Below are 13,935 nucleotides of genomic sequence, written 5' to 3' on the forward strand. Positions count from 1 at the left end.
TCACACTGAATGCACTCGAGTGAGATTTGTTAAGTTAAAATGAGTTCGAAACCATTTCTTGTCCCTTTTGACATTTTCCTAACAAACAAGGTCATGGAAATTTGAAGATTTTCTGCCTTCTTAACTGTCCTTTTTCCTGCTTCTTTTGTTTCGATAGGAGTTGCGTCAGAGGCAGTATGGCGTTAGCTCTGTGAGACCAGATCACTGGTCCCTGCACCACGGTCACTCTCAGTTCCAGTGCTTGTCCCAGTGGAATCGGTCCCTTGGGGATCTCTGCTCTTGATTGTGGAAGTCATTTCTGGTGCCTCAACTACAATCTGTCCTTCCAGTCTTCCTTAACGTAAGCCTATAATTCTCTGCATTTCATCTTTTCCTCTTTAAGATATTTGGAGTGGATCCTGGTTTTACACTGTGCTAGGAGGAGGAGGAACACGCTTTCTGAGTTTTCAATTCTCAGCCCAAGACATAGTTAGAAACTTAAGGAACATTTATCATCTCTTGCAGCCTCGAAACTGACATAGCCAGAAATCAGACAGAGTCAGTTCCTCTAATTTGCTAAATCACAACATAAATTGAATGCAAAGCCTTGCCATGCTTTGTATGTCAAAGCTGGAGTGTTTATTAAGAGAAAGTGGAGTCCTGACTGAGGACATTTTGGTGGATTCAAATGGACTTGACCACTGTGTATCCCCAAAGACCAGTGAAAATACCTCGGCCAACAGTCCTTCCCTCTCTGATGAAACAAGCCTTGACTCATGTGGAGACCCTGTGATACCTTCACCTCTCAAAGGGATGACAATTCCTTTCCCTCACCTCTGCCTCTACTGCACCCTGTAGCTATGACCGAGAGTGAGGTCCCAGCTTTTCCCAACGAGACAAATACAGTCTGACATGGAAGAAGGTACATCACGTATCAGGATGGATCCATGACTCTGTTAATATATATTGGCAGAAAGCTGAGGACTATGTGTGAGAATGGTTCCAAGAGGGCTAGATAAAGGAAAAAGAAATATAACTATTGATCAGGCCAAATATAGCAATATGGGTGTACCTACCAGGGATTATATGCTCACTGTGCCAACATAAACTTCCAATATGGTATTAAATGTTGGCTTGGTTGGTCAACTGGGATATGGACTCAGTGGGTGGCCTGCACTAACTGAAGGTGAGATGCCTAAAATTTTTAGGATAGGGGCTTCCTTGGTGGCGCAGTGGTTGAGAGTCCGCCTGCCGATGCAGGGGACACGGCTTCGTGCCCCGGTCCGGGAAGAACCCACATGCTGTGGAGTGGCTGGGCCCGTGAGCCATGGCCGCTGAGCCTGTGCATCTGGAGCCTGTGCATCTGGAGCCTGTGCTCTGCAACGGGAGAGGCCACAACAGTGAGAGGCCCGTGTACCGCAAAAAAAAAAAAAAAAAAAAAAAAAAAAAAAAAAAAAAATTGTAGGATAATATGGAAGAGGAATTTTAAAACTTAGAAAGATAAGAATGGAATGGATTTATTTGATATGCTCCTAAATCACTCAATCTATTATGCAAGAATTTCTCTTGAGGGGGCTTTAACATTAGATATCTAGCATTTAGAAATAAATTGATTATAAACCACTGGGGTAAAAAAATGGGAAACTATGAGTCCACACTAAAATATATTAAATATATATATATATATTCACCTTCATATATATGTTTACTTGTATATTTTGGTATAGACTTATACAGAAAATATATATGGTTATATATATGTATATAAGATATGTACTTATATAGAGAAGAAAGAAAGAAAGAGAGAGAGAGAAAGAAAGAAAGGAAAGAGGAGAAGGGCTCTTGCTTTAGAAGAATGCCAAATGTTGACTGGTAAGTGTGAATGGAATTGTGGAATTATAGTAATATAGTAAAGATTGGTACAGGCAAGAAACATCAATTGATGCTAAAATCAGGGGGACAAATTTTGATAAGGAGCAAAATATTTGTATGATCTTAAATTGTCCCTCTAGATTGTTTAGTCACTGCAAGGCAAGGTGAAGAAATCAGACACGTTCACAGGGTGATAAAGATATAGATGGACATTGTATGCCTCTTGATTTGATACCCTGAGAAGGACATCAAATCACAATGTCCTTTATGTAGTGTTCTGCCTAGGAATACATAATCTAAATTTAATCATGAGGAAACATCAAACAAACTCAAAATGAGGAACATTCTCTTCTGTTTTTTGAAAGGTAGGGGAGGATTGTATTCTGGAGAAATGTTAATAATAGTAATAAATAGTAAAAATAGTGATAGAAGAAAAAGAAAGGCTTTAGAAGTGTTCCAAATTAAATGAGTCTCAAAAAAACATGACAACTGAGTGCAATACCTAACCCTAGACTACATTTTATACTGGAGGCCAAGCAAATTCAACAGAACATGATTGGCTCAATGGACCAAAATTGAAAATGGATGATAGATAAACAAAAGTATGAAATTTATGTTAAATTTACTGAAGATGATAACTGCACAGTTGTTACATGAGAATATATCTTTTTGCTTAGGAAATAAGCTTTTAGTGGCAAAAGACCCAGAGATATGCAACTTACTCCCAAATGTTGAGCGGGAGAGTCCATTGATAAAGCAAATGGGGCAAACTATTAAAAATAAGTGAACCAGGGTAAAGGGCATTTGTTGTTCTTCATATAGGCTTATTTTTGCATCTTTGCTGTAAGTTTGAAATTATTTCCAAATAAAAATTTTTAATATATATTTTTATAAAAAAAAAGACATAGAGCACCTTGGAAAACGTCCCCAGTAGGCCTTATGTAAGGTGGAAATGCAGCTGTTGATATAGGCTCACTGATTTCCATGAGGAGGATTGGATCACAGAGAGGAAAAGACTAAGTGGCAGCAATGAACTGCTAGAAACGAGGTGCTCATGGTTACAAAAATAGGCAGCAGGAACAGAAAGATAACCAGAATAATTTGCCCCATAAGGATTTTTAGTAGCTTCTGATTTACCATGGTATCTCTTGGACTAAAATGGTTGGGCAGATGACTTAGAGCCCAGCTGGGTCTGAGTCAACTTACAAATCTTGGGTGTTGTGAGCAAAAGCCTGTCTTTGACACCTGAAAAGAGTAGAAGGCCACCTCATCTAATTCTTAGGTGTAAATCACTTCTCAAGACAACGAGTGAGATTAAATAAAGAGTACAACAGATTCCCTTAAGGAAGGACCTGTGACTGCTGAATCTTCTTTCCAGTCTTTCCCAAAAGGACATAGGGCCACTTACCAAGGGACTGGAATGGGAAATTCCCAGGCCTTTCAGGTCTCAGCTTGGACTAATTACTGAACTTGGATAAATACATGGGTTTTTAAGGATCCCAGTATGCTACACCTCTATCTTCCCTGCCTGAGTTCAGAATCATTTGAGATTTAGACAAAGGAAATTTAACTATATATATATATGTGTGTGTGTGTATATATATATATATATACATATATATATATATATATATTTTTTTTTTTTTTTTTTTTTTTTTTGCGGTACACGGGCCTCTCACTGTTGTGGCCTCTCTTGCTGCGGAGCACAGGCTCCAGACGCGCAGGCTCAGCGGCCATGGTTCACGGGCCCAGCCGCTCCGCAGCATGTGGGATCCTCCTGGACCGGGGCACGAACCCATGTCCCCTGCATCGGCAGGCGGACTCTCAACCACTGCGCCACCAGGGAAGCCCTTAACTATATTTTTAATACTAATGAATATATTGGAAAATCTTGTCAGATGTGGTCAAGTAGCTTAGGTAATACAACAGTCACCCCAGTTCCCCAACCATGGACCTATCCAGACCCTTATGTTGGAACACAATGCAACCTCCACTCTCACACATATGTTATGACACAAGTTGCCTAATTAACAGCCTCATTGGAGGCTATTACTTCAGTTGTCAAAGCTTGAGACTAAACCAAATTGATTATTTTGTGACCTGCTTGGCCATTTGACCCTTTATCTACAAGCCACTGAGTGGATAAATTGTAAGGACATGGCATCTTAATCATTTGAATGGTTCACCGAGTTAAAAAAAACAAAGAAACAAGGTGTAGAATTGCTATTAAGGCAACAAATAAGCAACACTTACCTATGGAAGGGTTCAAATTCTCCTTCATTTTCAGACTAGGGAATACATAAGGAGCTATGAAGCATGTCAAAGATATAAAGGGATTACTGATAATGCAAATTTTTTTCATCCTAACAGCTGTGCAGAAAAATTTTCTTAATAATGATTGCATTTAATTACATAAAGAGCGGTAAAGTCTCTTTCATTTTATCTCAATAATGAAGCTTTGATTCTGAAGATAATCCTGGCTTTTCTCTGTCAAGGCCGTGAGCAACAGTGAATTCAATTCCATCTTAACTATCCTGAGAGGATAAAACAAGAATAATTTTTCACATACGTTATAAAGATGAAAACTATTACCATAGGGCATATTTTCTTTAATATGCTTTAAAATATACATATAGATAAATAGATGTCCAGAAAGAAAAATAATTAGCCCCTGAGTCATTTATAGAGTTAATTCTAACACCATTCAGCAAAAATTAAATAATATGAGCATCTTTAAAAAAAAAAAACAAAACAGTAGTTTGTTACTTTTCTAGTACCCTTGCCTATTTGTGTGAGATTTAGCAGTGGCTCTGATGGCTTGCATCTTCTCTCATGCTTTATTTCTGGGAAGATCACTAGTTTTATGAAAATAATTAGGGAACCCAGCTCTGCCACATAAACTAGAATCTTGAGGTTAATTAAAATGGAACGACATTGAACATATGTGGACCACCAGGAAAACCTGATGGGCAGGTACGCAGAATTCTGTCATCTACTGAGAATACAAGTGAAAAAAGATAGCATGGCAAATTAACTGGGGACCTTCATGTTTACACTTTTTATTACAATCTCCAATTGACATTGACAATCTGACACATTACACCCATAGAATTTATAGTTGTATACTACACTGATCTTACATACTGTGTTCACACATTTCCAAAATATTTCTACATATTCCTAATGAGGGATGAACATTTTTCCTACATGTTTTTAAAAGAGAAATGGATGGAGAAAATTTTAAATAGACTCCCTCATTTCAGTGAAAATGTCAGATGTCGGTCAGCCTAATTAATTGGCTACCTCTGACAAAAATTCTGTTTCAAAAATTAATCATTTCCAAAAGTCATTCAAAAAGATGGTGGCAATACCATCATCAAAAAATCAGTTCAGGGCTTCCCTGGTGGCGCAGTGGTTGAGAGTCCGCCTGCCGATGCAGGAGACACGGGTTCGTGCCCCGGTCTGGGAGGATCCCACATGCCGTGCAGTGGCTGGGCCTGTGAGCCATGGCCGCTGGGCCTGTGCGTCCGGAGCCTGTGCTCTGCAACGGGAGAGGCCACAACAGTGAGAGGCCCGCGTAGCACAAAAAAAAAAAAAAAAAAAAAAAAAAAAAAAAAAATCAGTTCAGGGCTTCCCTGGTGGTGCAGTGGTTAAGAATCTGCCTGCCAATGCAGGGGACACGTGTTCGATCCCTGGTCCAGGAAGATCCCAGATGCCGCAGAGCCACTAAGCCCATGTGCCACAACTACTGAGCCCATGTGCCACAACTACTGAAGCCCATGTGCCTAGAGCCCATGCTCCGCAATGAGAGAAGCCACTGCAATGAGAAGCCTGCGCACCGCAATGAAGAGTAGCCCCTGCTCACCGCAACTAGAGAAAGCCAGCATGCAGCAATGAAGACCCAATGCAGCCAAAAATAAATAAATTAAATAAATAAATTTTTTTAAAAAAAAGTTCAAATGCCCTACTTCTGTTAGAGGTTAGAATTAGGAGACATGGATTCAGAGCTAGAATCCGTTTCTTCAAAGGAGAGTGACTTGAGCAAGTCTCAAACTTTCTGAGCATTGGCTTTTTCAATACAAAACATACAGAAAGCCACACCTGTTGATTTTATGGAGTTTTTATGAGGATAAAATAAGAAATATGAATGCACTTTATACTGTAAAGCACTATGTACATGTTAGAATTTCGTTATAGAAATGTACCCCTTTTTTCTTGAGATACAGAAATTTTCTCTCCTTAACTTGTTATGTGAGAGCAGTTTGGTGGGGGGCAAGGAGTTGTCTCTTCACAAATTCAGGAAGTATGGACCCCTGCCGGGTAGTTAAAAGTTCACAAGAATGAACAGGAATAAAATAATGCATAAAATTTCATAGATTAACCAATAATAAAAAGTAATACAAGTCAGAGATGGGTGAGAATGTGGAATGTCCATCCAAACTGTTATTTGTGCCAATCATAAAATGACTTGAAAGCTTTCAGAAAATATGCAGTCCAACTAAAATGAGTGTTAGTATGTAGCAGGCTTTGCAATCATTAACAAAGCTAATGAAGAGTTAATAGAAGTCTGAAGAGTGTTACTCTTGTGAGCCCTGAGAAGTTGCCTATGTGGCAGCGAAAACGCAACTTATGAAGCTGGAATGTCAAAATAAAGAAACAGGGTAAAATAGCATCAACATAGCATTGCATTTTTTAAACATTTTTATTGGAGTATAATTACTTTACAGTGTTGTGTTAGTTTCTGCTATATAACAAAGTGAATCAGCTATATGCATACGTATATACCCATATCCCCTCCCTCTTGCGTCTCCCTCCCACCCTCCATATCCCACCCTTCTAGGTGGTCTCAAAGGACCGAGCTGATCTCCCTGTGTTATGCAGCTGCTTCCCACCTTGTCTTGTTCCTGATCTTAGAGGAAATGCCTTCAGTTTTTCACCATTGAGAACAATGTTGGCTGTGGGTTTGTCATATATGGCCTTTATTATGTTGAGGTAGGTTCCCTCTGTGCCCACTTTCTGGAGACTTTTTATCATAAATGGGTGTTGAATTCTGTCAAAATCTTTTTCTGCATCTATTGAGATGATCATACGCTTTTTATCCTTCATTTTGTTAATATGGTGTATCACATTGATTGATTTGTGTATAATGAAGAATCTTTGCATTCCTGGGATAAACCCCACTTGACCATGGTGTATGATCCTTTTATTTTAATGTGCTGTTGGATTCTGTTTGCTAGTATCTGTTGGGGATTTTTGCATCTATCTTCATCAGTGATATTGGCCTATAGTTTTCTTTTTTTGTGACATCTTTGTCTGGTTTTGATACTTGGTTGGAAGAGATACTTGATACAATTTCAATTTTCTTAAATTTACGAAGGCTTGATTTGTACACAAAATATGGTCTATCCTGGAGAATGTTCCATGAGCACTTGAGAAGAACGTGTATTCTGTTGTTTTTGGATGGAATGTCCTATAAATATCAATTAAGTCCATCTTGTTTAATGTGTCATTTAAAGATTGTGTTTCCTTATTGATTTTCATTTTGGATGATCTGTCCATTGGTGAAAGTGAGGTGTTAAAGTCCCCTACTATGATTGTGTCACTGTCAATTTCCCCTTTTATGGCTGTTACTATTTGCCTTATGTATTGAGGTGCTCCTATGTTGGGTGCATAAATATTTACAGTTATTATATCTTCTTCTTGGATTGATCTCTTGATCATTATGTAGTGTCCTTCTTTGTCTCTTGTAATAGTCTTTATTTTAAAGTCTATTTTATCTGATATGAGTGTTGCTACTCCAGCTTTCTTTTGATTTCCATTTGCATGGAATATCTTTTTCCATCCTCTCACTTTTAGTCTCTATGCGTCCCTAGGTCTGAAATGGGTCTCTTGTAGAGAGCATATGTACAGGTCTTGTTTTGTATCCATTCAGCCAGTCTATGTGTTTTGGTTGGAGCATTTAATCCATTCACGTTTAAGGTAATTATCGATATGTATATTCCTATTACCATTTTCTTAATTGTTTTGGGTTTGTTTTTGTAGGTCTTTTCCTTCTCTTGTGTTTCCTGCCTAGAGAAGTTCCTTTAGCATTTCTTGTAAAGCTGGTTTGGTGGTGCTGAATTCTCTTAACTTTTGCTTATCTGTAAAGGTTTTAATTTCTCCCTTTGAATCTGAAAGAGATCCTTGCTGGGTAGAGTAATCTTGGTTGTAGGTTTTTCCCTTTCATCACTTTAAATATGTCCTGCCACTCCGTTCTGGCTTGCAGTTTCTGGTGAAAGATCAGCTGTTAACCTTATGGGGATTCCCTTGTATGTTATTGGTTGCTTTTCCCTGCTACTTTCAATATTTTTTCTTTGTATTTAATTTTTAATAGTTTGATTAATATGTGCCTCAGTGTGTTTCTCTTTGAGGTTATTCTGTATGGTACTCTCTGTGATTCCTGGACTTGATTATTTCCTTTCCCATGTTAAGGAAGTTTTTGACTATAATCTCTTCAAATATTTTCTCAGACCCTTTCTTTTTCTCTTCTTCTTCTGGGACCCCTATAATTCGAATTTGGTGTGTTTAATGTTGTCCCAGAGGTCTCTGAGACTGTCCTCAGTTCTTTTCATTCTTTTTTCTTTACTCTGCTCCCTGGCAGTTATTTCCACCATTTTATCTTCCAGCTCACTTCTCCGTTCTTCTGCCTCAGTTATTCTGTTATTGATTCCTTGTAGAGTATTTTTAATTTCAGTAATTGTGTTGTTCATCACTGTTTGCTTTCTCTTTAGTTCTTCTAGATCCTTGTTACATGTTTCTTGTATTTTCTCCATTCTATTTCTGAGGTATTGGATCCTATTTACTATCATTACTCTGAATTCTTTCTCAGGTAGGTTGCCTATTTCGTCTTCATTTATTTGGTCTTGTAAGTTTTTACCTTGCTCTTTCATCTGTAACAAATTTTTTTGTCATTTCTTTTTTTTTTTTTTTTTTTTTTTTTTTTTTTTGATGGGTTGTGCTGTATTCCTGTCTTACTGGTTGTTTGGCTTGAGGCGCCCAGCACTGCAGTTTGCAGGCAGTTGGATAGAGCTGGGTCTTGGTGCTGAGATGAGGACCTCCTAGAGGCCTCACTCTGATTGATATTCCCTGGGATCTGAGGTTCTCTGTTAGTCCAGTGGTTTGGACTCGGAGCTCCCACCACAGGAGGTTGGGCCTGGCCTCTGGCCTGGGAACCAAGATCCTGCAAGCTTCGTGGCACTGTAGAAAAAAAAAAGGAAGAAAGAAAGATAAAAAAAAAGGAGCAGTGCAATATCAAGAATAAAAAACAAAATAAAATTAGAAAGATAAAAAATATATTAGGAAAAATAACACTATAATTGAAACAACTACAACAAGGTAAAATAAAACCACAAGAGAAAAAAGAAAAAAGTTTGAACGAGGGGCGGGGCCTAGGTGGGGCAACTCCTTAGGACCTGCTCGAAGGGGAGTGGCAGCCTGTGGAAGGAGGGCCTCTGGAGTGTGGAGTTCCAGAGTTTGCAGGTAGGGCCCTGGGTGAGGGTGTGTGGGTGGGGTTTAGTTCCAGGGCATTGTAGGGGGTCTCTGAGGGGGTCTCCGAGTGTAGAGGCGGGACCCTGGGTGGGGTGTAGGGGCGGGGCTTGGGCTCTGCACAGCAGGAGGGAGGCTCCAAGGGCAGAGGATTAGGCCGGAGAGCCCAACAGGCTTCCCCGTGCCTAAGTGGACAGGGAAAGCACTGGCCCAGTTCCCTTCCATTCCTTTGCACCCCACCCCACCCCCAGGGTCTCCCCTGTCACTGCTGCACCCCTAACTGTGGGTGGGTCCCACTGGGTGTGGGAACTCCTCCCCTCCCCCAGCCAACCCCCAGGGGTGCCGGTCCTGGAGGTCAGGCCTTTACTTCTGCTCCCCCTCCCCCCCTCCCTCTCCCTCAGGACCCGTGCAGCTGGAGGGGGCCTGGTGGGCAGAGGATGAGGCTGGGGATCTCAATAGGCTCCCGGGGGCCCAAGTGGGCAGGGGAAACCTGGCCACGCTCCCTTTTGATCCTCTGCCCTCCCAGTGGTTCCCCAATTTTCCCCTTCGGGCCTGGGATCCCTTCCCCTCCCCCAGCCGCCCCTCAGGGCGCCAGTCCCTTCCCGCCTCCACTTCTTCCCCCTCACTCCCCCCCCACACCCCACGTCCTACCCGGTGGCTGGGGGTTCCTCCCGTCCCCTTAGGTGTCCGTGGTCCCCGAGCGGGGCCTGGTAGGTGCCCTGGTTGTGCGGAGCCGCAAGTTCCGCGTCCTCCTGGTCCGCCATCTTGACTCCTAGCATTGCGTTTTTATTCATTCTGGAAACAAGCTTTGAGGGAGGAACTTGGGGTTCTTAATGAAATTCAGAAGCCTGAACTATAGAGCATGGATTTGTAACGTCTTTATTGAGAGGTCAAAGGTGTTTTCCTCCTTAATTCCTAGTCTGGTATGTTCTGAAAAATCTCTAGGTAGGTGTAATCCATGCATTCCATGTTCCTACAGAACATGCACACACGTACACCACACACACACTTCTTAATCAGATAGGAAAATTAAATTGATTGCATGGTCGAATTCACTCTGCTCTCCAAGTGGCTATTTCTTATACAAATGTAAGCCCAAATGCTTATGTCCAAGATAAGGCAGTACCAGATTATTTTAATCCCTGTCTATAATCCCTCTTATACTATCATTTCACTCATGCTTCTAAGTCATTTGAGAAAGCTCCTCATTCCAAGCAAACTTTTAATAATTCACTCTAGCTCAGTAATAGAACAGATTTGCAACCTGAATGAATCCGGATATTTTCGCAGCAAGTATGAGAGCACACAATTAATGGCCTAAACTGAAAAGCCGTGCTGTTTTACCAAATAACAAGGAAACTGGAGGTGGGTGGTGCTGAGGTCCAGGAGCCCAGCAGTGACACAGTGTGAGACCAGCATCACTGTGAATCGTTTGATTTTCCATTCATGGTTAAAAGATGACAGCTAAGGATCCGAAACACATCGGCACGTAACTGTGTCCCGAGAAAGACGGAACAAAGTGGGAGCAAACATGTATATTTCTTTCTCTCTGTTTGCTTCCAAAAGCAGAGTAAGATCCTTCCCAGATGTTTCCCTGAACATTTCCCCTTCTGTTTCATCTTCCAGGACTGAGTCACACGTCTACCCCAGACAGATCCCTAGTAGAGACGACTGGGATTGGCCAGACTGGCTTTGACCTACTGCATTTCATCCCAAGAGGTGAGTACACAATAGGAGTTCTGTTAATAAGAGAGAAGGAAGATGACTTTGAATAGGCAATACTAGGGTCTCCCACCCCGGATAACCTTACTCCGCAAATTGGTCTGAGTTGTGGCTAAAGTATGTCTAAAAAATAGGTGTATGTTTAAGAATAAAGATTTTAAACACGGCAAATGTTCTTCTGTAAAGGGCCAGGTGGTAAATATTTTAGACTTTGTGCGCCGTGTAGTCTGTGTCACATATTCTTCCTTGTTATTTTAAAAACCCTTTAAAAATATAAAAACCGTCTTAGCTTGCAGGACATATCAAAACAGGCCATAGGCCAGATGGGACCCTAGTGTGCTGACCCCTGGGTCAACACATGGTGTGTATAGTTTAATGATCTTCCAGTCAACAAAGCTTTATTGAATGTGTAATATAATCAGTCATCCGACTAAGTGTTGAGGATACAGCCATGATGATATAGAAAAGCTCATAATCTGGTAGGATGCTCACAATAAACAAACCCCAAATTTAAGCCCATCCTTCATTCTCCCAAAATGATTATCCTGAAAAGATTTTTTTGCTACTTTAGAGTATAATTTTACAGATAAAAGTAGTCACAACGTTACTTATAAACTTTTAATTAAACTGGGAAAATCATATCGTTTCTAAGGGATTACACATATTTGAACCACATATGTCTTACCTATGAGGAGTATAGGAGAGGTGTAGAGCTGATGCAGGGTCACAGAACAGGACACCCCAAAGTCCCCACTTTGGTGTATTGATTACTGGGAGCTGTAGGCACTTGGAAAACAACAATGCAGGGAGAGGCTTTCCCTGAACCCCCTTATCTGCCTGTAGACAGATCCCCCAAAAGGAACCAATTGTCATAAACTCCCTGCCTGGGAGTTTCATCAACCAGGGAAGATGGACTCTTGTCACAGGAGAGGAAACTAGAAGTAGACACCACACCTAGACACACTTTGTCACAAACTAGCACACTTCCCATCTGCTCTTCTAAGGGCCCATTCATCTTCCTAAAAATGATTTCCTCTCCCCTAAGAGGGCACAGTTCCCCTCCCTTTTCCTTGTTGAGATAGTATTTAAACCTGAGTTCTAAGCCACTCGGGGAGTCACTCATTTTTCCCTGGGCATCTCCCATGTATACATTGAGGTCTGCATGTTAATCAAACGCCTGTGTGTTTTATTCTGGTTAATCTGTCTTTTATTACAGGGGTTTCAGCTAAGAACTCAGAAGGGTAAAGGAAAATTATTTTCCTTCCCTACATAGCCAAAACTGTATATAAATGTCCTAAAATATTGACGCCATTGCTGGTCCTGGTGCCAAATTCTTATTAATTTCTTGTCCAAAAATAAATAAATACACATACATATACGAAGGCCTAATAGCACAAATTTAGAAAGCAGAGAGTCAGTAATTTTAATCATAGTGTTGTCAAAAGAAAAAAATTCATATGCCAAACATAATAAAACCCAAGAATGGCCACTGTAAGGAAATTTAATCCAATTCTTAATGTAAGAGATTAACATCTTATTACGGAGGTCTCGGTATTTTTAAGGGGATTTCTTAAAAACACTGTGGAAAACAGACATTCTCAAGGAAAAAAGAAAACATTTAATCTGAATCAATTTGACTGGGTCAGAGTTGGAAGAGTATTTTAGCCTGATTTGAAAAGTCTTTACCAGCAACCCGGGAGTACCTGTTTGTTTAAGCCAGTGTCCTCAATCCCTTGAGGCCCTCAGGGGATACTTGGGTTGCTTGTTCTTTTCCTTTGTCATGTTGACTAAGGAGGCACACTAAGCAACCCTTTTAAGCAAAACAAAACAAAACAGCAAAAAATAATCACACAGGCATTTCTGAAAAAGAGTAAAACTGCTCTTTGGAAAACTGAAATTGCATTTGGGAACCGCATGTTCTGTCTTTAAACGTAGTCAACGGAATTGTTGCTGTCTTAGAAATGGTTTATTTGCGATCAGTGAGCTTGCTTTCTACAGAGGCCCCTGGAGAAAGTTTCTGTTACCAATATTTTCTTTCCTTGGACCTGGGAAATTAGAGCCTGCAGATGCCATACTTGCCTAAGTGACACAAAAATGTTCCTAACCTCACGGAACTTCTGGACAGCTTTGGGAAACAGTATCCCACAGAACTCCTGGGGAGTGCCCCGGAATGTTTATGGGGACCCTAATGCTCTACAGACGCCCATTAAAAGTTTGTGGCAAAGTTTCGCAACTGGCCTTCCTGGTGCTCTTGTGCTGAGGAAGTTTAAGGCTGCTTTATGATTCCAAACACCATAAAAGTTCTAGAGACAAAAGTTTGAAGTGTTCCTAATACAATCTGCTGAAAAATAACGTGACTTGATAGGTCTGGTTTAAAAACTTGTACAGCTTTAATGATTTGCCGAGAAAAGCAGCCTGGAGTCATTGAAAAGATAATGGCTCCCAAGTCAGAAGGTCAGGCTTAAGGCTTAGTGCTATCACTTATCATCTCTGTGACCCTGATCTAGTCCTCAATTACCCTGCCTGATCCATTCTTCCCTCATCTGTCTAATGGGGATAATGTCATGAGTGTCAGACATGATGATGCTTTCATTCGTTCTCTTGTTCAGAGAATATTTATTTGAGTCAGGGATTATGTGTCAGGCTCTAAGCTAGTGGCTGGGAACACACAGGACGACAGCCGCAGTCCTGCCTTATGGCGGGAGAAGATCTTGGAACATGGTAAAGCGATCTGCACAAGTTGGTGACTCTCCTAAGAAGAAAGATGCAATGTGTTGGAGGAGGATAGCAATGACCAGTCCCTTTCCTGGTAATCAATAACGAAAAGCATTACTCAAC

Source organism: Mesoplodon mirus (genome assembly GCF_964341445.2).
Source record: "Mesoplodon mirus genome assembly, chromosome: 20".
Classification (NCBI taxonomy): domain Eukaryota; kingdom Metazoa; phylum Chordata; class Mammalia; order Artiodactyla; family Ziphiidae; genus Mesoplodon; species Mesoplodon mirus.